This window comes from Balaenoptera acutorostrata, chromosome 1 (genome assembly GCF_949987535.1).
Source record: "Balaenoptera acutorostrata chromosome 1, mBalAcu1.1, whole genome shotgun sequence".
Lineage (NCBI taxonomy): Eukaryota > Metazoa > Chordata > Mammalia > Artiodactyla > Balaenopteridae > Balaenoptera > Balaenoptera acutorostrata.
The window spans coordinates 14402563-14427322 of record NC_080064.1 but is presented as its reverse complement, the minus strand read 5'-3'; the positions used below and the strand labels follow the sequence as shown (position 1 = coordinate 14427322).

The window sequence follows — 24760 nt, the reverse complement described above, 5'->3', positions numbered from 1 at the left end:
CCATCCCTTCCTCTCCCCCTCTACCCGCCATGCCCCCCCACCCCAAGCCCCTTCCTTTCCCTCTGCTCTAAATCAGTCCCAGCCTCCACCAGACTAAATCAATAAGGGGCCGGCCTCACCCCGCCACCTTCTGCCGCCGGGGAGAGGCTTCTAGGTTTTGGGGGGTGGAGGCCGCGGGAGCCAAGCACCAGCCCCCCTTCCACATCCTCTGCTCACCGCCCCCTCCCCTGGGACGTGCTGGCGCTCCCCTACTTTAAAAGAAGGGGATGGGAAAAATGTAATTAATTCCCTCCGTTCCTGAGCTGGCCCCGAGGGCCTGGGACAGAGGAGGCTGAGCTGTGAGATCTGCACCCTCTGTGATAACCGAAAGTGGCTTTGGGAGCGAGGCTGCAATTAGAAGGGGTGATCACCATCATCGGGGCTCCAGGTTCGGGGTGGGTGAGTGGGCCCATGGCAGGATGCAGAGGGGGGAGGGAGGGGCAGGGGCCGAGACTGGTGAGGTCAGGACGGTGGACCTGGAGATGAGACTGGGGTTAGAATGAGGCCAAGGACCACGGGACCAGCGACCAGGCAGCAGGTGGGGAGCCCCACCTCTGCAATGCCAGAAGGGGACCCTGAGGCCTCAGAGGGACAGCGGTTTCACCGAAGGCACTCGGCCAGTGAGTGCTCTGAGGGGCTTCCCTGCAGCATTGGGGGCCAGGATTACCTGCATGAGCATCCATGCTCTGCCGCTAACTAGCTGTGACCCTGGGCAGTTTCTTTAACCTTCTGGACCTCAGTTTTCTCATCTGTATAACGGGAATGATAGTAATTGTAGCTACCTATAGGGTTACTGGAAGGATTAAATGAGTAAATGCACATAGGATGCTTACACAGTGCCGGGCATGTTATTTGTTCTCGGTAAATGTAAGCTCTCCCCCTCCTCTTCCTCTCTCCCGACCTTCCACCTGGATTAGATGGGACATAGCTTGAGACAAGGCAGGCCCAGGGACCTCCTCCCTGTCAGGGACCCTGTCTTTTCTATCTCTTCTCCCCCATGGGGCCAGGCACACAGTGGGTGCTTTCTGAATAGCGCATCACTCTGCCTGCACTCTGGAAAGGGAGCAAAGCGTGTGTCATGTGGACAGGTCATACCCCTCTGGGGGATGGTCTGGGGAGGCCCAGGTCATGGCTTGCCTTGGTCCCCAAGGGTCCCTGAATGTGCTCATTTGTAGAGAGTGGCGAATCTATGAAGTCTCCAGCTGAGAACTAGCGAGGCCCAGAATTCACACACCTGCACAACACACACACCGCACAGAGCAGCCCACACTGCACCTCCACAGGGACACACACCTGCATCCCAGAAGGTGAGACAACTCAAAACACCTCTTCTCCAGATCACCACATGGCTTTTCATCAAAACTCCAATAAACTGTCAGGATAAACTTCACGTACGCCCACCTACCCTTCTTAAACTCATCAATGCACTTTTGTGCACACACCTGCCCGTAAGCACATCTAAATACACACATGGAAGCTGGGAGGCGCCTCGGAGATTGGCACATCTTCAGAGATGGGGAAACCGAGGCTCAAAGAGGAGCAATGGTTTGCATCGGGTAGAGTGCCCCGCAAACTAGTGGCAGTGTAGCCGGTCCTGGGGCTCACGACGGCCACCCCTCCTGCCGGCAGGCTCCGGTTTGGCCCCAAAATGACCGGCTGGCTTGGCACCCTAAGCGCTTTGATCTCCAAGCCTCAGGTCTAATTGCAGCCCTGCCTGGTCCACCCGCTTACTAACTCATCCCCCTGACTTCCACAAGGGTGGAGAGGGGCATGTTTTGGGGGGCAGCCTGTTCCCATTGTCAGGGAGAGAAGGTAAGGGCACAGCTTGTCAGGAATGGAACACAATTTCCGTCTGCATTACATGAAATATGTCTCTTTGGACCACAGACTGTCCCAGGCTGAGGATGAGCTGGGGAAGCCCAGCTCATGACTTGCCTTGGTCTCTCAGCGTCTGGGGTCCAAAGTCCATCTCTGTGTCCAGATAAATCCCGTAAGGGCAGGCTAAGAGCTGGGGAGAAGGCACAGGGCGGCTCCCCTGGGGTTTGTCTGCTGGGAAACTGCTTCTCCATGTTGGCTGCCCAGTGCAATCACCTGGAGAGTCTTTTAAAATGTTGATGCCAGGACCACACCCCTGAGAGCTGCTGATTAGTTGGTCTGAGGGTCTGGTAATCGAGATTTTTAAAAGCTCATTCCTCCAATGATTCTAGTATGCTGCCAACTTTGAGAACCACTGCTCTCAGATCATCACTATTGTTGCTACACACACAATATGACTACACCTCCACACCCATGTGGGTGAAATCACAGGCATGCACACAGAATACACACAGACACTCATACCGGGATAAGCACAGCATTATACAGACAAGCCAACATGGACACACAAAGAATGAGACACGTGAACAACTGCCTGCCCTTACGCCATCCACACACTTCACAGATGCACACGGGCAAGCAGACCTACACACACCGCACACCGCAGACACACATCACACAAACGCACACCCGCCCGTCCCGCCGCCTGTCCCCAGCTCCATGCTGGGATTAGTGCAAGCGAGAAATCACCCACCCAGAGAGACGCCCACCACCGCTGCTCCCCCTCTCTCGCGCTCAATTCTCCGCTAAGAGGATCTGGGCCCCCTCCCCTCTCCCTGCCTCCTGTGGACAGCGGTAATGGGCTTCGGGTGCTGACTCTGAGCATCCAAACAAGATTTCCCGCAGGTCTCCCTGTCACCGCCCCCCACTTCGCCTTCCATCTTTCTGCTTGTGGCCCTCGCCTGCCACACCCTCCACCAGCCACATCTCACACAGCAGCCCCCCGCCAACCAGGAGAGCTGGTGCCCAAGCAGCATCCCTCCCCTGCCCGACCCCAACCCCAGCCCCCTGACTCCTGTATCCCCTCACGCTTGTCCCCACCCAGTCTTCCATGAAGGCCATTCGCTTGCATGAGCACAGCACCTTACAGTTTCCAAAGCCATCTCCCTTTAAGCCTCAGAACCATTCTATGAAGCGCTGTTACCCCCTTTCTCAGATGAGGAAACTGAGGCTTAGGAGAGGCTCACCCAGAATCACCTAGGGGATGAGTGGCAGCATTGGGGCAAGAACCCTTGACCCCTGACTTTTAGTCCAGTACTCTTGCCCTGCACTGGCTGTGGTCTTCACTTACCATACGTGGCTCTGGGTCCTTCTTAACTCTGTGTATGTGTGTGTTGTGTGTGTGTGTGTGTGTGTGTGTGTGTGTGTGTATTATACGGGAGCATATGGGGGATACTGCATGTGTGAGACTAGTGTGGGTGTATATGCATGCAGGTGTACTTGAAAGTATTGTGTGTATGTTTAGTTGAATTTTGTATGTGTGTTTGTGAGTCTGTGTGTCCATGTATGTGAATATGGTGTGTGCATGTGTGAGTGTCACGTATGTGCACGCATGTACACATGAGAGTACGTGTGCAGGTGTGAGTTCTGTATGTGTGCTCCTGAGTTCGTGTGAGAGTATTGTGTGTGCATGTGTGTGAGTATTGTTTGTGATTCTCACGTGTGAGTGTTGCTAATGGGTACAGCACGTATGTCTGGGCACATGTCCAGTCTGCCCCTCTAGTTGATCTCACCAAGGGCACACACTGGGGCTTGGGGACCTCAGAAGCTCAGAGGGCACTCGGGAAACAGCTGGCCACTGACTGTCATCTCTGGCCCAGAGGGCCCTCCCCACCGCCAGAGTCCACCAGCTTCTCTCCTCCCTCCACGTGGGAGTTCCACAGACCAGACCCAAAAAGACTCAGGAGTCAGGCTCTGTTTGATTGGAGAGGAAAGCAGGGAGAGTAATTTCTGCAGAGGAAGGATTCAGCCAAGACTGTGGTAAGAACCTCCTGGTGTGTGAAGGGAGACACTCTGAGAGACGAAGCCAAAAAAGGGCATCACTGAGAGAAAAGTTTCAGCCCTGCCGTGGTCCCCCTTTCTGCCCTGGGCACAGACTGACCTTGACCTTGGATTTGACCAAGAGCTGCTAGAGGCACATTTGCTGTCCTATTTATTCCCTGTGCCCATCACACAGTAGATGTCTAACAAATATTTATTGAGTGAGTGAATCCATGAATGAATGAATTTACTTATCTTTTATCCCCAGCACAGGGCCTGGCACAGAGTTGGGTGGATGAAAATAAATGGAAGGTCCCTCCTCTCCCCTCAACTCAGTGGGTTTCAGAGCCCCCTCCTCACCCCAGAGGTCCTTGACGGCTTAGCTAAAGGCTGTTTCGAAAATGGGGGGGATGCACAGAATGACTTCCCACTCATTGTCCAAGAAGCTAAGACTCTCTCTCTCTCTCACACACACACACACACACACACAAATTTCCAGTGTTTGGTCTACAAGATGTCAACCTCCAAATATCTGGAAACATCTAGAAGCATCTAGAAACACTGGTGGGGCGGGGGCTGACTTTGGCTTCCCCCTCCCTAGGCGGATCCTGGGTTGGCCCAAGTCTGAAGGGGTCTCTGCCAGGATGGGTCCAAGGGCTCCTGGTCCCTGGCGGGTGCTGGAGCTGATGGGGTGCGGTGGGATTCAGAGACCATTTCTGATGGCCTGATAATGGCGGATGGGGATTAGCGCAACTCCGCTCTCAGAGCGGCGGTGGGGTTGGAGAAGGAAGGGGCCGATCGCCGGGAAAGATATGACTATTTAAAGATAATGATTGCATAAATTTAATTAGCACACTTTCACGCGGCAAATGGCCGTTTTGTAATTAATGTATCTGGCCTTACTAAGCATGAAAGATCCCATCTCCTCCCCCTCCCCTCCAGCTCCCCCTCCTCTGCGGCCCTAATGAAAGACAGAGAGCAAGTGACAGAAACAGTTTGTCAGTGGCTCCAGGTGTCAGGGGCCTAATTGGCTGAGCTGAAGGGAGGAGGGGGAGCCGGGAGGGCTGAGAGGGGGAGGGAGGGGGGCCTCCTTGACTTTGGCCGGGCCCAGGTTGGGAGAGGAGGAGGGGGACACGGTGGCCTGGGCTCTCGGGCACCCTGGCGTGGTGGGAGTGCTCCCCCTCGGTAATTACCAGAGACGAGGACGCAGATTGGCCATGGCAGGGAGTGAGTGGTGGCAGGGAGGCCTCGTTAGTACCTGGGCAGACAAGCTGGCACGTATCACAACGCGTTAGGGACTCACGGCCATGACGACTCAGGCCCTGCTTGGTCCTCTCCAAGGAGCAAAGTCCCTTAAGTGGAAAGAACGAGTGAAAAAAGGAACAAACCTCAGTGTCCTCTTGTATAAAACAGCCCCTGGTTATCAAGAGGCTCACAAGGAAACCCGATCATAGCCTTCCATAATTAAGCACCTACTACGTGCCAAGCACCTATTATGGGCGGGCAGCGCTGCCATTCACTCCTTACCACAGCTGTCAGAACAATGTGGATTTTCATCTTTCTAGAATTGGAATGCATTTCACCATCCATAGCACCTTGCTACGGCTGTGGTAGCAATGACACCAGCTGTGTGCAAAGGTTTTGTTGACGTCTTCTGAGAAGATCAAGAAAGGGCCACCATCAAATCATCTTAGGTTCAATGAAATATGAGTATTGGCTGTTCCATGTTACAGATCAGGAAACTGAGGCTCAGGGGAGCTAAAAAACCTCACCCAAGTCTGTACAATCAGGAAGTGGTGGACTGGGGCTTGAACTCGGAAGGTGTAACTCCAAAGTCGATTCTCCTTCCAGCATCTATCTCCAGGACCCACTGCAGGGCCAGCTCGGCACCTTTCCTACACGCATGGTACCACCCCCTGCAGGCTGCCTAAGGTGCTTGCCGGGTCCCACAGGGAAGTCTTTGCTGGTGGGTATAGCAGTCAATTGCAATAACGTCCCCCGAAGTTAGAGTTGCCTGGTTTTCTTGTAGGGTGAGCAGGTAACGGGGTCGAGAGGGTTCCGGCCGCCGTGCCTGACCCTTACGCCGTGGCCGCCTTGGTGGCTGCATCCTCTCCCACCTCTCTGACAATGACCCTCCACCGGCTTCACCAGCTGCCCTCTGCCAGCCTCAGCCGCCAGCCCCTGCCCAGTTTTCCTGGAGAAAGGCAGGGCAGGGAGGCCTTGAGCCAGCCTCAGCCGGGTGGAGCAGGGCCCAGCCAGCCCTTTCCCGGACCAAATTCAATTTCGAAGTTTAATGAGTTTGCGGAGGAGCCGGGTGAGCTCACTGACGCCACTCCTTGCCGGCTGGGTGGTTCCGGCCCGGCCACCGAGCGAGCAGAGCAGCGGCCCGGGCTGGGAGAGCCCTGGGCTCCATCAAGAGTGGCGGGGGCACTCAGTGAGTGAAAAATGTCAGAGCAAATTGCTCTTGACAGCGTTAATATCTGCACCTCATAGCAATAATTACATGTAAATAAATAGCAAAATCACACTCAGCTGGAGGCAGCTTGGCGAGGACAGACGCTGCTAAGGACCAGCTGGGGACCCGGGATGCTCTGCTCCATCCTTTTCTTTCCTTCTTAGAGTCTCTGCTCCCCCCCTCACCCTCAACCAGATTCTTGCTGCAGCACAGAGCAGGGACCTCAAGATCCCGGCCACCCATAGTAGAAACGGAGGGGGAAAAGAAAACATGTGGGTCCCCCTGTGTTCTCATCCAGCCTAAAGGAACAGCTGGACCAAGCATCCTCCCAGCCTCTTTCTCTCCTCTCCCCCTGAGCATATTATTCCGTCTCCGGGTCTCTATAGAGAGAGGCCTCTGAAATCCACATCTCTGCCCTGAGCTCTCTCCTGGGCAGCCCCCTGGCCTTGACCTCCATACATCTACCCTGATCCAATCCTCCTCCTGTACTCCCTGTATCTGTCTACGATTACATCAACCTCTTGGTCACCCAAACTCCACACGTCCAGTCATCTTTGCCTCTCCCTCAGTCTCAACATCCATGATGTTGCATGGCATCGTGTACCATGCCAAGTCACAAGAGAACATGCCACAACTTCCTGGAGTGTCGACTTGCCCTGATGCTAATTAATTTTATTGTGATGGTCAACAAATATAGCTCCACAGTGGCAAAGCATGCAAAATGAGCCTGCATTTTAAAGCTAATACATAAAAATCTGTTAGAACCCACCCCCAGGGCCTTGGGGGAACACACTTTGGACTTTGGAGAGAACTTTGAGAAGGCCAGTATGCAACCAGAGTTGCCTCTTGCTGCCATGTTCGGAGGCTTCTGGGTTTGGTTTTATTCTTTTGTCTGTAAAAGCAAGGACCACGTCTCATCCACGTCTGGGTTCACAATACTTAGCAAAAAGCCTTCGGAGGTATTTGAGGGAGGAAAGAAAAGAAACAAAAGGGAAGCAAAAGGCTAGGAGGAAGGAGAGGAGGGAAGACAAAGGCATCAGAAGGTAGGAGATAGGGAGGAAGCTGCCGCCCAGGGAGCTGACACTCTCCAAATGAGCCCAGGGATGACAGGTAGCTGGATTGAACTCGGGGTTCCACTCTCTCCTCCCCAGAGGGACCCTGTTCTCCGGGAACCCAGCTTCCCTCCCACTTCCTGCTTGCCCTGTAGGGAGTTCCCAAGAGTTAGGGTTCCCCTGCCCTGGGAGAAGGAGCTCAGAGGGCCGGCCCTCCAGCTACTTCACCGCCCTGCCTGCCTCGCCTGCACAGGGAAGGCAACGCAGGCTCCATTCTTTGCGAAACAAATATCTTCTCCGGAGCAGCCCCTGCATCCCACAGCATCTTGTTTAGCTCGCCAACTAATCCACTTATCGAGGATAAAGCGCCTGTGAATCCCCATTTGATAAAGGCAGCCACAAAATTAGCAGAAACGTGCCCACGGCTCCGATGTACCAAACAACAAGAGTCTGGGGACGGTCACGGAGAGATGCTGTCTCTTTGCAGGCCCCAGGCTGGGAGAGATGCGGGAGGAGACAGCAGCTTTCTGCTGGTGCTGTGGGCTGGGAAGGCGATGCCCTGGGTTATTTGAGAAGGGGGTTGGGCAAGGTGGGGTAGGAACCAGAATGGAGTGCCCACCCCATCCTCTACCGCATGCACCCCAATGCAGCCGGTTTCCCAACTCCCAATACAATCCAACTCCATGACCCTGTGCTGACTGTGCTTCCAAAGGTAACCAACCATCTGTAATCCCAGCTAACAGGCTTCAGTGCTTACTCCATGCCAAGCAGGGTCCTAAGCATTTCCCGTGTTAACCTATTTTCTCTCCTCACAACAACCCTGTGAAACAGGTACTGCTGTCATCCACATTTTATAGATGAGGACACTGAGGCCCAGAGAGGTCAAGTCATTTGCTCAAGATCACACAGCTGGTGACCACCCATCCCAACTGGAGAGTTATTATCTAAAGCTCTCCCATTCGACCACGACCAATTTGAACTCAACCTGCATCTCCAACCGTGGTCCCCAACTCTGACAGAAGTCCCCAAAACCACCTGGCAGTACCCCCAACGATCCACAGTCCCCTCCCCTGCCACTAGGTATAAGAGCCTTCAAATGGCTGAAGCCTGTATGCCCCCTACATGGTTTGATGACTGTCTAATTCACCTCCCGGGGTCACTGTCAGAGCCAAAGTTGTTCTTCTGTGCCCTATGTCCACCTTTAGTGCTTCTGTTATCAGGGCTTTAGGGTCCTCCCAGCAGGCTCCCAGAGGTCTCTCTGCTTTGCCCCGAGGGGCTCCGGGCCCTTTGCTGACACAGCCTCCTAACCATGGCTGCAAGATTATGAATATCACACAGATGAGAAAACGGGGACTTGGATGAAAACTCAGCTCATCTGAGTTGAACTGGCTCCTCTGAGGGTGGCTTTGAGGAAGGGTCAAGGAAGAGGGAAAACCAGGAGGGGATTCTGGAAGGTTCGGTCCCTATGCTGCCCACACACCCACCAGCTCTGGCTTGGGGAAGAGGGGCAGGTCCCAGGCCGTGGGGGCGGGGACATTAATCACAGGGGAGCCCCTGTCAGGGTGGCATCTGGAACTAAAGGGAAACACTCATCAAAAGGCCAAGACTTTTCACCCTGGGCTCTGGGGGCTTGGAGACCAACCACTGCCACACCAGGAGGCCAGGGCTGGGAGCAGGGCATCTGGGGTTCAGGCCTGGGCTTGAGAAAAGGTCCCTGCCATGGACACCGGGACCGCAGGGGAGAGAAGGAGCATGGAGAGTAGCTGTGCTCTGGCAGGTTCCCATGTCCCACTGATCCTTGGCAGGATCCCAGGGTAAAGTTCCTTCCCTCCCCAAGGCTGCACAGCTAGGAGGTGGTGGGGCTGGCATTCAAACTGGAGTCTGACTGCAGAGCTGGGTATGTGTCTCCCTCAAGCCCTCTGCACCTCCCCTCCTCCAGCTTTGGGGTCCTCCTTCCCGGCTTGGCTCCCCGTCCCCGTCCCATTTCTGTGCGTTCATCTCCCTCCAACTGTGTCTCTGACTCTCCATCACTGCCGTCACCCCAGCCTCTCCCTGTTTCTGCCTTTTGCTTCCTGTCCCAGCCCCTGTCTGCACACTCTCTCTGGGTTGCTCTGTCTCCTTTTCTTTCTGTCTTTCTTCCCATTTCTGTCTCTTGGTCTCTGGGTGTCTCTCTGTTTCTCTCTGTCTCTTCTCTCGTCCTGCCTCTCTCCCTCTGCCTCCGCCGCTCCTCCATCCCTCCCTTTCCCTGACCATTCTGCATATCTGTCTGGACTGACCTCCCTTCTCTCCACCAGCATCGCACACCCTGATTCTCTCTATGGGTCTGTGGGTCTGTCTGTCCACTTTCATGCCCCTCTGCCCTCCACTCCTACATACCTCCAACAGGGGGCACCTCCCAAATCAGCCCTGGAGCCTAGTGTGCCAGAATTGAGGCCACTAGGCTGGGAGGCCAGGCCAGCACCCTGGTCCAGCTGGTTGTCAGCCCAGCACTGGACTGCAGGCTGGAGGAACCCTCAGCCGACCTCCTCTGCTCCCCTGCTTCTTCCTCTGAGGGATTTCGGCGGCTTCCCTCCAAGGCCCCTTCCTTTCCCCTTCCTCTGCTGCCCAGAGTGGTCCATTCTGAGTCACTCAAGGAGCTTATGGGGCATCTGAGAGCTGGGAGGGCATAACGAGGTCATTTCAGCCAGTGCTTCTCAAGCTTTCCTGAACACGGGAATCCCCTGGGAGCTTGTTGAAGTGCAGACCAGACCTGGAGAGGCAAGGGTTCTGTTCTGGTGGCCCGGCACAGAGGACAGAATTTAATCTCTGGCATTGGGCAGACCTGGGTTTTGGATTCCAACATTGTCCCTTGCTGCTGACCTTGAGCTTTGCCCCTCTGTCAATTCCAGGCCCTCAGGGCTCAGTGAGGACCAAATAGCCAATGGGGGCAAAAGCACATCGTTGACTCCTTTGGTTCTGAACAAATCGGGGATTTGTTGTAATTATTATGAACAGTAAAGGTGCTAGAGAAGTAACCCCATTTCTTTGGGGGCCAAAGCAGGGTGGGACCCCAGCTGGGACAGCCGCTTCCTCCAGAGGCCTAGAGAGGAGACTGGAGTTGGCTGGGGTGGGAGTCAGCATCCAGGGGGCTCAGGGAAGGATGCCTGGGCAGTTAGGGGTGGTGGGGGGCATTATCTGTGATAGGGAAGGGAAGGCAGCCCCTGGGGGAGGCTCAGGAACATCTGCCCTCAGGCATCACGTCTCAGTTTCAGCCTGGACCGTCCCCTTTGTGCAAGACACTTGCCAGGGCTCTCGTGGGACCTTAATCCTCCGATGCCTCAGGTCACACCCCGGTCTGGCAAGAGGGTCGCCCGCATGCTGCGCCTCCACGCTCTCTGCTGGCCCCCAACAAACGAGCAGGATGGAGGGACAGCAGCCAGGCAGGGATGGGTGTCCCCCTCCTTGCCTGGTGGGCGATCCTTGGAAAGGTTTCCCAGGGCTTTGTGTCAAAGCAGGGATTGCCCGTGCCACTTGGAGCAGAGGCAGAGATGACTGTGAATGCTGTCCACCGACCCTCTGGAAGGATCCGGCCATTGCCACACCCACCATGCCCTCGGGAAAGCCCTGCTAATCCCTGAGTCTTTCTAGGCAGTGAGAAGTGTGGAGGGCTACCGCAGGTGCCTCTATTATAAAAGGAGGCAGTGGGTTAACTACTTCAAGGGAGCCTTCCAGCCCAGAGATTGCTGGAGAGGGGTCTCAGTTCAATTCAAACAGCCCTGCCCCTGAGTCACTTCCTAAAGAAAGGGGGTTGAGGGTCAAGGTGCTGATGCGATGTTGACAAGGTGAAGGCTCGCTAATCCGGTGCCTTGAATGTGCCAGACCTCACACCAGCTGCCTCGGATGGTGCCTTCTTTAAAATATAGATTCCCGGGCTTCCCTGGTGGCGCAGTGGTTGAGAATCCGCCTGCCAATGCAGGGGACACGGGTTCGAGCCCTGGTCTGGGAAGATCCCACATGCCGCGGGGCAACTAGGCCCGTGAGCCACAACTACTGAGCCTGCGCATCTGGAGCCTGTGCTCCGCAATGAGAGAGGCTGCGGCTGCGATAGTGAGAAGCCCGCGCACCGCGATGAAGAGTGGCCCCCGCTCTCTGCAACTAGAGAAAGCCCTCGCACAGAAACGAAGACCCAACACAGCCATAAATAAATAAATAAAATTTTTTAAAAAAATTTAAAAATATATATATATATATAGATTCCCCTGCTCCCACAGCAGAGCTACTGTATTGACCTATCAGGGTGGAGCCTGGGAATTTCGATTTTTAACAGGCATTCCAGATCATTCTGATGCACAGCTTTGGGAACCACTGACTCTAATTGAATCCCCTACCCTTCTAAGAACCCACTCTCCAACAGTCTTGACAAAACCAGATCCTGCCTGCACCCCCAGAGATGGGGATTCTGCCTCCCCATGACCTCTGGCCCCTGCCATCACCTGGATCATGCTGGCTCTCTCTGTCCCAAACAGACAGCGCCCTGGGGCTTTAGGCTGGGATTGTGAAGGTTCCCTTTTGCTCTCCCTTTACATAATCTGACCTCTTGTCACCTCTTGAACCTCCAAGGTAGACCCCAGCTTGCCAAGGAAGGTGGTGGGAAAGCAAAGGTGGACCTCCAGGTGGTCAGTCCAGTCCAGTCTAGCTTGGGATCCCTGAGAAACATATTTCCCTTGTCAGGTGGGTGCGGGGGCCACAGATACTTCCCTACCTCCCCACACCCTCTTGTCTGGGGCATCCTCTCCTCTCTGGAGGCTTCTGGCTCCTGGTTTCCTTGCTTTCTTCTGCCAAACTAACTTGGAGGTCTCTGAAGGCAGGGACCGTGGGGCTGGGCATACGATGGATGCTGTGACCAATGCGGGCCCACCGCTGTTTATCAGACCCCTACTATGAGCCAGGCTCCATGCTGGGGCCACGCGCCCCCAGAAAAGCCTGGTTCTTGCTTTAGGGGGAGAGAGCAGTATCCAGAAAGTTAGAATTCAGAGGCAAAACTGCTACCCTGGGAAGGAGTGCGGCCACCCAGACTGGAGGACGGGAAGCTTCTCAGAGGAAGTGAAGAGGGCTTGGCTGAGTGATGAGAAGGGAGGGTGAGAACATCCCAGCAAGTGCACCATTGGCTAAGAGGAGCGACTGAATGGAGGATGGCAATGAGGGAGGAAGCCCTCACTGGGGGCGCTACCAAGCAAGGAAGTGCCTGTCTGCGGAGCGCACTCGCTCCCCCGGCCCTCGGCCACCGGCCACCGGCCACCACCGTGCGCGCGTCGGCTGGGCCGGCGGAGGCAGAACCCGCAACCGCACGCCCCGCGCCAGGCCCGGCGTTCCGGGCGGCGGCCAGGCTCGCTGCTGCTCCCCGATCTCAGGCCCGGGCCGCAGGAATTAAGCAGGCCGCCGAGCCCGAGCGCGTCCTTATCTCGGGGAGACAGTTGTTGGGAATCACTTTGACTGAGTGGTTTTGTCTCCCCGCATTTTCCACTGTCAGGCGGCCTCGGGCCATGGATCAAAGGCGCGCGGCGGCGGCGGTGGAGGCGGCGGAGCGCGGGGAGGGGGCGGCCGCGCGGATCCGGCCCGATCCCCCCACCTCGACGCCCCCGCCCCGACCCGGGTCGGCCGGGCCCGGAACCTCGCTCAGTCCCTGCCTGGAGCCCACCATCAGCGGGCTGGAGAGGAGAGAAGGGGAGAAGAGGGAAGACAGAACGGGAGGGGCTGGCGAGAGGGGGCAGAGGGTGAGGGGCGGGGAGGGGCTGGAGAGGGAGAAAGAAGAGGTGTTTCCGGGAGAAGAAAGAGAGAGATTAGGGGGAAGAGAGTGGGGGAGGGGGACTGGATTTGAGAGAAGGAAGGATGGCGCAAAAGAGGGTCGGATGCAGATGGGGCTAAAAGGGGAAAAGGAGCAGGAGAGCTGGGGATTGGGGGCAGGAAAGGGGAAAAGGAGAGAACAAGGAAGCAGAAGAAAATCAGTGCAGAAAAGAAAGCAGCGGTTAATTTCCCATCAGCTGGGCCCAAGAGCGCGTTCTGGGCTGAGGCAGGGCACGCGGAGAGGAGACTGGCTGGAGGAAGAGGGGGCAGGGCAGCCTGCCAGCACAGGGCTTGGGGTGGAGACGGTCCTCCCTCCAAAGAAAGTGCTGGCCCTCGTCACTGAGAAGGAAAGGGAAGCAGAGAATGGTGGTGGCTGGCTGAATTACCCCACAGGAGCTGGGGTGGCACTCAGGCCTGACCTTGCAAAGGTCGCTCGCAATGCCTGGGGGACACTAGCCCAGGTCTTGGCTACTCCCAGGAGCCCCAGGAGAGGGGCCTCCTCTGCCTGTTTCCTCCCCATCAGCCCCAACCCCACAGCAGAACTCCCAGGGGCAGCTCGGAATACCTGTCCCAAGCCCTTGAAGGTGTTGGAGAAATGTTCCCAGCTGGGGCGAGGGCCAGCAGAGAGAAGGGACTGGTGGGAGGGTCTGGAGAGAGGGGGGAGCCCTGGGGCTGAGGCTGGGGCAGGGCAGGAGGGTAGACAGGGAGGCAGGAAGGAGCAGGGGAACTCAAAGGTGCTGAGAAGAGTTAGTTGGGGGCCTGGCCCTGCACCAGCTCACTGTGTGGCCTTGGGAGCCCCCATCTGCAAACAGCTACCCGGCATTGTGCCAGATGCCAACCTGCTCTGCATCTATCAGCACGCTTACTCCTCAGACTGGTTCTATGAGATGGGAACTATTTATTAGCTCCACTTTACCGAGGGGGAAACTGAGGCAGAGAAGAACCTGTTTGGAAGCACCCAGCTAGGAAGTGACAGTCCTGGGGGTTGGGCACAGGCCCCGGGGTTCCAGAGCTGGTATCCTGACGCCTCTCCTCCCCTGCCTCTTAGGGCACTGGGAATAGCCGAGATCAAAGAATTTGGGGCCCTCAAAGATCTCACCAGCGAGTGGGAAACAGACCATTTCTGTGACATGTACTGGCTAAGAGCGTGATCACTGGGGCCAGGCAGTCTGAGTTCAAGTCCAGGCCCTGACACTTGCTAGTTCCTGACCTTGGACAAATTGTTTAAACTGCACGATGCCACTGTCCACCGCCTCATTTGCAAGACAGAAATAATTCCAGGCCCTCCCCTTCCAAAGGAGATGTTATGAAGATTAAATGGAATAATCCATATAACGGGTTTAGCACAGCACCTGGCCTGTGGTATAAGGCCTCAAATAAATTGAACTATTATTATTATTACTTAATATTTGTCTAGCAATACAGGTACTTTTAATATACTGATAAAATGTGATAAATGCACAGGGAAAGCACAACTAACCCAGCATAAGGGGGTACAGGAAGGCTTCCTGGAAGGGACCAAGTCTTTAAAAGTAAGTAAGAGTGAGTCTGAGGTGATGACAGGATGGTGGAGGAGACCCAGGCAGGGGGAGCAGCAGGTGCAAAGGCCTGGAGGCAGGGGACAGTATGGCCCCCTGGGGACCCTCAAAGTCACCCCTGCCTCTCCTATCTGGGTACATGCCTGGCCTCCCAGGTCCGGCTGCCCTGCCATCCCAGAGGCCTCCCTCCTGCTGGGGACCCCAGGGACGGACCTGAGCAGTTCTGAGTCTGCCTGCTGTATTAAATACTAATCTCTCTCATTTTCTTCCCTTCTATCTGCCGGGACTGTCTCGTTCAGAGCCCCCAGCCCCGTGCTAATCAGAAAGAAGGACAAATCCGCTATTTGCATTCTTTCCCACCAAGCCAGGCAGGTCTGGTTGGCTAAACCCCCAGCCTGTTGGGAAGCTCACCAGGCCCAGGCTGGGGCCCCAGGAGGGTGGAGAGGAGGCGCAGGGTGGAGAGGAAGGCTGGCCCCCACCCGGAGACCTAGAGGCTGTGACTCATGTGCTCGTACAAAGAACCCATGGGAATCATGGACTCTGAGCAGGAAGGTTCCTTTCTAGAAGTTGGTCTCTCACTTTCATTGCACCGCTAGGGAAACTGAGGCCCAGAGTGGAGAGGCATCTACCAAGGTCACACAGTGCGTCAGAAGCAAAGTCTGGAGGGAACTCAGATCGCCTGACTTTCCAGCCAGTGACCAGGCCTGGCCTGGGCTGAGCCGGACCTCTAGTCCCAGAAAAGAATGGCTAATTCAATTTTTCCCTTTTCCATTGTGGTTTATTACAGGATATACTGTAGTTCCCTGTGCTCTACAGTAGGACCGTGTTGTTTATGCATCCTATATATAATAGTTTGTATCTGCTAATCCCAAACTCCCAATCCATCTGTCCTCCCTCCCCTCGCCCCCAATTTCTAATTAGAGCAGGGAGAAGCAAAGAGGGAAAAACTGTCACTTATTAAGCTCTTCCTCTATGCCAGGCATAGTTTTAGGTATTTCACATGAATAGTCTCATTTATTTCTCAAAATCCTACAAGGTGACCAGTATTGGCCCCATCTTCCAGATGAGGAAACTGAGGCTCAGAGAGCTTATGTAACTTGCCTGTGGTCACATAGCAAGTAAGTATAGAAGACCTGGGATCCAAAACCTGGTCTGTATGATCATTTCACTCAGCCCATGATGTATCTGAATTAGACACTGTTTTAGCATTTGCCATATTATTTGCTGCTGTCCAGTCTGCACCAAGCTCTTACCCCTTCCCTTATTTTCCCCTGAGCAAATGCTACCTTGCCCTTTGAGACTCCTCCTCCAGGAAGCCTTCTTTGACATGCCCTCCCTTTACCAAACTCCTCTGCTCTTCCTATCCTGTCTGACCAGAAAGCCCTCTAAACTGTCAATAACTGATTCTCTCATTGCTCTTTGGTGGTGAGCGGGGGTAGTACTGTCTCCCCTAAAACATACTTGGTAAGAGCAGAGACAGCCACGTGTTATTTCTTTTTTTGCGCCTCCCTATACATTGTGTTAATAACAGGAGCTAGACAAATGAATTTGAAGGCAATTGAACATACTAACATTCAAACTAACTGATCAGCTGCCTCAAAAATCTCTTGGGTACGGAACACAGCTGTGTGTAGTCAAGCCTGCAATACTCCTGGGGGTTCACCAACACTTGCTGGAGGCCTACTACGGGCCAGACACTGAGTTCTGTGTGTCACTAGAATGAATCACCATGCACAGAGTACCACTGCCTCGCCTGTGGTCCTACTGAAGACCTTGGTCCCTGACATCAAATGGTGCATAGAAACATCTAGGTCTCCTCTTTCCCACTTGTTTATGCCAGGCCTTACTCTGCCCATGGGGAGGGACAGAGGTCAGCTCCTGCCCACATCTTCTCAAGGTATAGGGTCTTGATTGCTATAGATGTATGAGTAGTGGACAAAAAAGAGGCCCAGAGCATCCCTTGAGGGCAGCCCTCAATCCACAGCCCTTGTCCAGACTCAGGGAGATGGGCTCAAAATGCCGTCTTCCCAGAATCCCATTCAGTCCTCTAAGGAGAAAAAGCCAGGGTTGCCCTCAATGGTAAAAAGACCCCAAAGTTGGGGACTTCTCTGGCGGTCCAGTAGTTAAGACTTCTCCTTCCAATGCAGGGGGTTCAGGTTCGATCCCTGGTTGGGGAGCTAAGACCCCACATGATGCCTTGGGGCCAAAAAACCAAAACATAAAAAGCAGAAGCAATACTGAAATAAATTCAATAAAGACTTTAAAAATAGTCCACATCAAAAAAATCTTTAAAAGAAAAAAAAGATCCCAAAGTCACCCAGAAGCCAGGCAATAAGCCAGGCCCCCCAATTCCTAGCAGGGCCTGCCCATAGGCATGACCCGCCTCCATCACCAGTATTCTGAAAAGTTCCTGATCCCGGTCTCGTCTTTCTGTCCACCACCCCCTCAGTCCCCTCCACCCAGGAAAAAGGGGTGAGAAAGGCAGAGACATAAACACGAGTCTGTTTTCACAGGAGACGAGGCTCTGCCCAGGCCTCTCCCTGTGGGCTGGAGCTGGGCCTCTGATTGATGTGAGCAGGTGGCTTTGTTTGGCCAGCCGCCAGCGGGGAAATAACTCAGCTTTTCCCACTGAGGTAGGTTAACCATGGACAAAGGCAGAGCTGGATATGAGAGCAGGGTCTTGGCAGGTCTGTCCGCCCAGGGGCTGGAGGGACTGAGGATGCCTGGGACCCCATGGCTGATTGTCTGAGCCTGTAGCTCATCCTCGTCCTGGGGTGGGCCTGGCCGGGAGTTATGGGGAAGGGGCACTGGGGGTGTGCGGAGGCCTGATGAGGTGAGTGGACGCTCCTCACGACCTCCAGTTGGTACCCTGATCAGGGCTGTGACTCAGGCTGGCAGATGTGGCTGGTTGATGTGGGGGAGGTCTGGGAGCTGGGCTGTTACTGGTGCAGTGAAAGCCAGTCAGGGAGGGCAGATACTGCAAAAGGGCATTTGGCTTCAAGTCCAAGAAAATCTGGCCACAGGTTCTTGGTCCTTTCCACAGCTGACCCCTGACCCCACACCATCACCACTGGTCACCATGAGCAATGGGTAGGTGGGTGAGGTGATTCAGTTAGCTTTCCCCTAATCCTGGGAAAAACCAGCGTCAGAGCCTGTCCTTCCAACTGGAGCCGGTCACTCCTTCCATCCCAGCTCATCTTTCCCCGGGACCTGAGGGCGGAGGGAGGAAGATGGCCTTTCCTGTGCTTTCCGCAGAGAGGGGTGCTACCTGCACCCTGTCAACCTCTCTTCCCAAGACTGGAAACCAACTCAGGCATTTTCCAGGTGGGAAGGAAAGGGGGAAAGAGATAGAAGAAATGAGGTGGCAGTAAAACAGAGTTGGGAGGCCAGGGCACAGACGGGGGAGGTGGGTGGAGAATTTATTAAGCACCTACTATGTGCCAGGCACTGTACTCAAATCTCCCTTAGTCCTCACAGCACCCCCTGAGAGGTAGGGATTATCACTCCCTTTTACAGATGAGGAAAAGGAAGCCCAGAGAGGTTAGGCAAGCTGCCCCAGGGCCACACAGCAACTTAGATAGTGGCAGAACCAGAACTCCAACTCAGGGCTGCTTGTTGCCAGAGGCCAGGCAGTTTCTCTTGCCCCAGGCTTCCCAGGAGAGACTTCCCGGGAAAGGATGAGCCTGGAAGAGACCCTGAGAAGGCGAAGGGAAGGAAGCTGGAGGCAAAGGGGCCGCTGGGAAGGGAGGAAAAGGAAGGGCTGCGCGGGGCCCAGAGGCGCGCTCACTCGGCTGGGGTTAAAGCCTCATGTTCCTACAACCCGCTAAGCCGGAGAAATGAATTCTGATCCTTCCAAAACCCAACCTTGGAAAATGTGCAAGAGAAGGGTCTCCTTTCAGGGGAGCAGGAAATCCTCCACACCTCCTCCCGACGCCCCAGTAATGCCAGGATGTCCCCAATCTGCTTTGAGGAATGGAGAGATTAAGAATAATAAAAAAATTGCAATAAAATATGTGTGAAGGAGGGGGTAATTGTGGACAAACGCAGCATTCAAATTCATTTTTCAGCTCTTTTACACACCATTTCAATCTTATTTTCTGCTTGTTAATGAGATCTTGTTGCCTGGGCTAGGCAAAACCTTCCAATATCAGGACGTAATTGCACATAATTTTCTCTCCTACCAGTGATTTGCATCAGTTTTTAAAAAATTCTGGGCTATTTAACACCCCACGATCCCCCTCCCCGTCTTCCTGCCGACAAATCTCTTACGCCCTCCTCCTTCCCTGTCCCTGGTCCAGCAAGACTCATTTTAAATGCTTATTATAAACGCAGTGTCGCCAATAAAGGGAGAAAAAACACACAGAGGAAGTGAGGGGAGAAAAAGGCAAAGGGAGTTTCCAGTGGCCGCTGCGTGAAGGGCCCTGGCTCAGTTCCCCAGCGCGAGGGGTTTCTCGATCTTATCCCGCTGAGGGTGATGTGAAGGTGAAGTGCGTGGGTCAGGCACGTCTGCCTTAGAATTGCATCGCCACCACTCACCTGCTCTGTGGCCTTCAGCAAGTTACTTAACCTCTCTGAGCCTCTCTTCCAAGTTCTGTGGGGCCAGAGTCACTTCACAGAAGCAAAGTGCTGACAGGGGATGTGGCATCCCATAGGTGGTCAGCTGATGGAGTGTCTTTCCTGGCTGGATTGGCTCCCCTGGAGGCCTCAAAGGATGCCAGGAGGGCAGTGGTGGGACTCTACCATGGAGAGGCATTCTGGAGACCCCATTCATAAAGAATTGAAAAGCCTTGAGCTTTATTCCTACTGGTCTAGGGAGGAAGGGGAAGCTTGACTTTTAAAGGTGTAGACCATGAACCTGACCATGCCATTAACTGCCACTGTGGCCTCAGACCTCAGTTTCCCCATATGGACCACAGGACCAATCTTACGGGGCAGATACAAGAGAACAGCATAGTGGGCTCTGGAGCCAGACCATTTGAATCCTAGCTTTGCCACTTTCCAGAACCTACCATGGGGCCTGGCATGTGGTAGGGGCTTAATTAATATTTGTTAGATGGGCGGATGGATGGATGACCCTGGACAAATCCATTTCCTCATCTATAAACCAAGATCACAAGGTCACCGCCAAGACTGGCTGAGTGAAAGCTGGTATAACATTTAGCCCATGCATGGCTGGCCCACGGTAAGCGTTCATTCTACGTAAGCCGTCACTGTAACTATTACAGGAGGGAAAGGACGAGGCTTGGTGTACTGTGATCACGGCCGTGTGATTAGCTTCACACTTAGAGAATATCTTTCATTAATTCCACATGGGGGAAACTGTAAATATGTAAATCCCTTTACAGGTTCCTCCACGTTAAGCTCCAGAGAGGAACAAAGGGGGACGATGTGCAAGGGACATCATGAGGAAGCAAGAGGAGGGGTGGTGGCAGGAGAGAAACGCCCCCTTCCCATGAAGCAGTGACAGGAGCTGTGGGTGAGGCGTCTGGAATCCTGGGTGCGGGTCCCAGCTCAGCTGCTAACCTGACAGTGTGATCTGGGCAATTTTCTCCCCCTCTCTGGGCCTCAGTTTCCACTGCCAACTCTGATAGTCTGCATCTAAGAAAGCCTGGGGGAGAAGGCAGCTCCGGCTTCGGGCTGCCCCTGGGAACACATCTGCACAGGCCCCGGAGAAGACCCCAGCACAGGGCAGCCTGCCTGTGGCCTTCAGCTCAAATGACCCTGGAAACAGCAGAACCTTGCTCCTGATGCTTTGCTTGGGGGCTTTGACTGGTCAGTGCTGCAGCTATGAATGGCCTCCGTGGCCTGTCTCCCCCATCACATTGGGAACTCTCCAAGACAGGGCTGTGCTTCCACCATCAGACTGGGGCGTCTAAGGACAAGGGGTTTCTCTTCCAGCAGACTATGGGTTCCTGAGGACAGAGTCATGTCCCTCATCTCAGACTGAGAGCTCCTCAGGTTGGGGGCTGTGTCTCTCCCATCAGACCGGGGAATCTCTAAGGACCTGAGTGTCCCCTTTCTATCTCTGCCCACCGCCCTTAAAATTGTGCCCTGCTTGTGATTCCTACACGTGGGCTGGTATGAACTGATCCACCTGCAGGAATCGGATCACTCAAAGTGATGTCACAAAAGGGTCCTTTTGTCCTAAGCTGTCCTGAGCTGGTTTCTAAGAGTTGTTTCCAAGCAAAGCCAGGGCCGTCCACGTGCTGAGTCCCTAATCCTACCAGGCTGGGTTCTAGGGGTGGGTGAGGGCCTGGGCCCCGAGGGAACCAAGCCTCAAGGTCATCTAAGCCTCTCATATGACTCAGCTCTGCCTGTTGGCCCCTAACCTGAGTTAGGCCTCAGTGTTCTCATCCATGACATGGGCTGAAGGAGCTTTCCCTTCCACTGAGCTGGGGGGACTGGCTTCCCGAGATGATTTCTCCTCGCCGCCAGCCAGTCTCTCAAAAAGAGAGCATGTGTGGGCGTTTCTGAGAGGCAGGAGGGCAGTGTGAGTGGGTAAAATCTCAGGCTCTGGAAACGAAGGTTGAACCCAGGCTTTGACGCTCAAGTAGATTAGTATATAGGAAACACTGAGAACAGGGTCAGAACATCACAGGGGCTCAGAAAGCTTAGCTGTCCTCATCCACGTTGTTATTAAACATGTTGCATGCCTTGCTGTTTTATTGTTTACTGTCTGTCTGTCCTGTTACACTGCCAGCTCCACTAGAGCACGGACCTTCATCCCTATGTTCACTGATTTATCCCAAGTGCCGAGAACAGTGCCTGGCCCATAGCCGGCACTCCATAACTATGTGTTATATTAGAGCCAGAGGACAGGCCCAGAGCTGAGATGAGTAAATGGCTTTTCTGTGAGATTCTGCTGGGCAGACTCTCCGGGGAGGCTCTGAGGCTTGGAAGCACCCACTTCCCAGGCTGGGTCTGAGGCCAGGACCCGGGTCAACCCGCGGGGAGGAGGCAGGTCCTCTCCAGGCAGCGGCAAGCCGGCCGGTGTGACAAGCAGATGCTCAGCAGAGTCCCAGCTGGGTCCCCGACTGCATCCCCTTGGGCTTCTGTAAGAACAAGGGCCGAGGCTACCTGGGCGACCGTGGACCTGCGATCCTGGAGGAGGGAGGGGTATGCTGGCCCCGCAGCCCAAGTGGGGCCCATCCTCCCCCTGTTGCCCAGGTGAGCTACGGAGAAACCCCTCCTGCTGGGAAGACAGACATGGTAATGAACCTCTCTTGGTGGAGAACCCGCACGACCCCCAAGACCACAGAGATTGCTGACCATGTGTAACTGGCCTGTCAGATGGGGGAGGGAGTACAGAGAATCAGAGCTCAGAAATGCCAGGGACTTCTGTATAAGACCCTAAACACCCCCTCGCTGCCCCCTTCCTTCAGGAAGTGTTTGTAGCCTAACCCGGAGGTTCACACACACAGAAGCACACACAGCCTGACCCTGCCCTCATGTCCGCCCTGCACGCAGCCCTCTCCCTGCCCTCCAGCAGCTGTTCACCTCCTGGTCCCCTCGGCCCCCGTTAGACCCTCCATCTCTCTTCACACCTTTGGTGGGAACCTCCCGATGGGTCTCCGAAGTTTGCACAATCCGTCACGCCCCGCACAGCCTCTCTGCCCTGAGGAATGGGGCGGAAGCCTTGAGGGTCTCTCAGAGGAGGGGTGAGGGTCCAACTCAAGTGGGGAAAAGGTCGGGTTTGGTCTGGCTGCTCACGGTAGTGGGGCAGGCTCTCTTCCTTCTTCTCCTTCCCTCCCTGAGGTTCAATTCTGGACTCAGACAGTGCGTGGAACATCGTCTCTTTAATACCATTGCTGAACCATGCTCCAGAAGCCAGGGGCCCCTTGATTTGCTGGCTTCTCCTCTGTCTTGTGACAGAAGTGCTGCTCTGGGGATAAACCTCAGCCCGCATGGAGATGGGTGGACACGGAAGAGCAGTGGTCAGGGAGCCAGGTGCCCTGGACTCTCAGGCCCGGCCCAGCCAACGTGTCCTGGCTCTCCATCTGTAAAGTGAGCTGGAGGGCCCACTTGATCTCAACACCCCTCTCCAGATTTCCTCCAGTTTGTTTTGTACCATAAGGCCAGGCCTGGACCACATTCTCGAGTGTGGGCACTGTGGGTCTCTGCATCCATCCTTACCCAGCCAGCTCTGGATCCTGTCATGTCTAAACCTGGCTCTGGAAGGTTAGTCCTCGGCACTAATGAGATGGAGGTGGTGGCCTTGAACCCCAAAGAGGCCAATTAGGTTCTACCGGAAAAACATTCTGGTCTACAGGCTGCATCACCCTCACAATGCGGGGCCCACGAGGACTTGGTGCTTTCCCACTGGGAGCTCTGCCTTCAGCGGCTTCCATTCACTGGGCATTCAACTCTGCACTGGACCTGGCCTAAGTGCTTTACCTCGGTCATCTCATTCAATCCTCAGCAACCCTATGAGGTAGGGGCTAACATCATCCCATTTCACGGATGAGAAAACTGGGGTGTAGAGAGGGAAAGGGGTCTTACCCATAAGTAAATGATGGAACTGAAATACAATTAGTCCTCAACGACACACATTAGTTGAGGCAAATAGGAATGACCCCCAAACATGCAGAAAATTAACATTTGGGGGAATATTTTAGACCAACGGTAGCCATTTTTTTCTATAAGGGCCAGATAGTAAATGTTTTAGGCTTTACAGGCCATGTGATCTCTTTTGAAACTACTCAACTCTGCTGTTGTAGCACAAAGGCAGCCATAAATAAATACGTAAATGAACGGACATGGCTGTGTTCCAATAAAACTTTACTTACAAAAACAGGTAGCTGGGTGGAAGTGGCCTGGGGGGATGTAGCTGACCTTCTCTTTGGTCCTTTTCTTTAGGTAACACATTTCTCATACTAACTATATTGTCCTGGCAATGGCGGGGGCGGGGTGGGGCAGGGTGGGGGAGAGCTAATGTTTATTTGGCCCCTATTCTGTGCCAGGCTCTGTGCTAAGTGCTTTGACCTGTTAGCACATTGAATGCAGAGAACACCCCTCTTAGGAGGTTAGCAGCTCTCTGTTTAATTACTCTTTTGTTTAATGGGGGATAAACTAAGGCTCAAAGATGCTTACTAGCCTAACACCCTGAGCGGTGGAGCTGGGATTTAAACCCCCTCCAAGCCTCACCTTTTCTACCACGTTACAGCTGTTCAGATAAGTTTGCATCCCATGTGTTCTCACCACAGACGTGACAGAGGTGTCTCAGAAAATGGGAGGCAAGGTAAAATGAGACTTGGATTCAATTCTTTCCCCCACGGATATTTGAGAACCTGTTATAGCGACAAAAATGGACTCAGCAGTTCTTCCAATTTACTAGGATTTGGAGCATCACTGAATCCTATTCCCCAAACCCACCAATAACCACGTCAGCCTCAGCCTTGTCTTTCTGGCTTCATCTAAAGACGGTCCCACCACTTCTAATAGCACCAACAGGCAATGCGTGACTTAACCAGCAACCAATCACATGTGAGTAAACAGAGTTCCAAGACCCAATGAGCGTAGAGTTCCCAAGCTAGAACCATCCCTCCCCTCCCCACCCATTGCCACAGTTCTCTCCACCAGTAGTACGTGATCCTTCCTTTCACTCATTGGTCACTCCTAGTGACCAAGGTGGGAGATGGAGCCCAGGATGGAATCCAGGAAAGACTCCCGATTCTAGAACAAAGGCCCAACGAGTGAGCATCCCATAGGAAATGGTGCAAAGCTTCCATCAACGCGCTGAAAATGCCTGACTTTTATGGACTGAACAGCCATGAGGTGGGTGATGGGCCAGTTTAATAAGCTCTGGGTGGTGAGAAATATGGAAACCTGTGATGGAAACCTTTTCTCTGCATCTGCCCGCTGGGTCACCCAGGTCTGTGGCTTGAAGAAGATAAACCCAGGGCGAAGGGGTCACAGAATAGTGACAAGTGAAGGTGGAAGGAGCATCCGCGCCTCCCACTTAAACTCTCTCAAGGTGTCCAACAGCCATTCTTCCCCAA

General features: G+C 54.3%; 1 protein-coding gene across 4 annotated transcripts in view; it reads right to left on the bottom strand.

Moving 5' to 3' along the window:
- Positions 1 to 24760, bottom strand: part of PAX7 (paired box 7) — a 104072-nt gene that overhangs the window by 15147 nt on the left and 64165 nt on the right. The gene's annotated exons all lie outside the window — the stretch shown is intronic.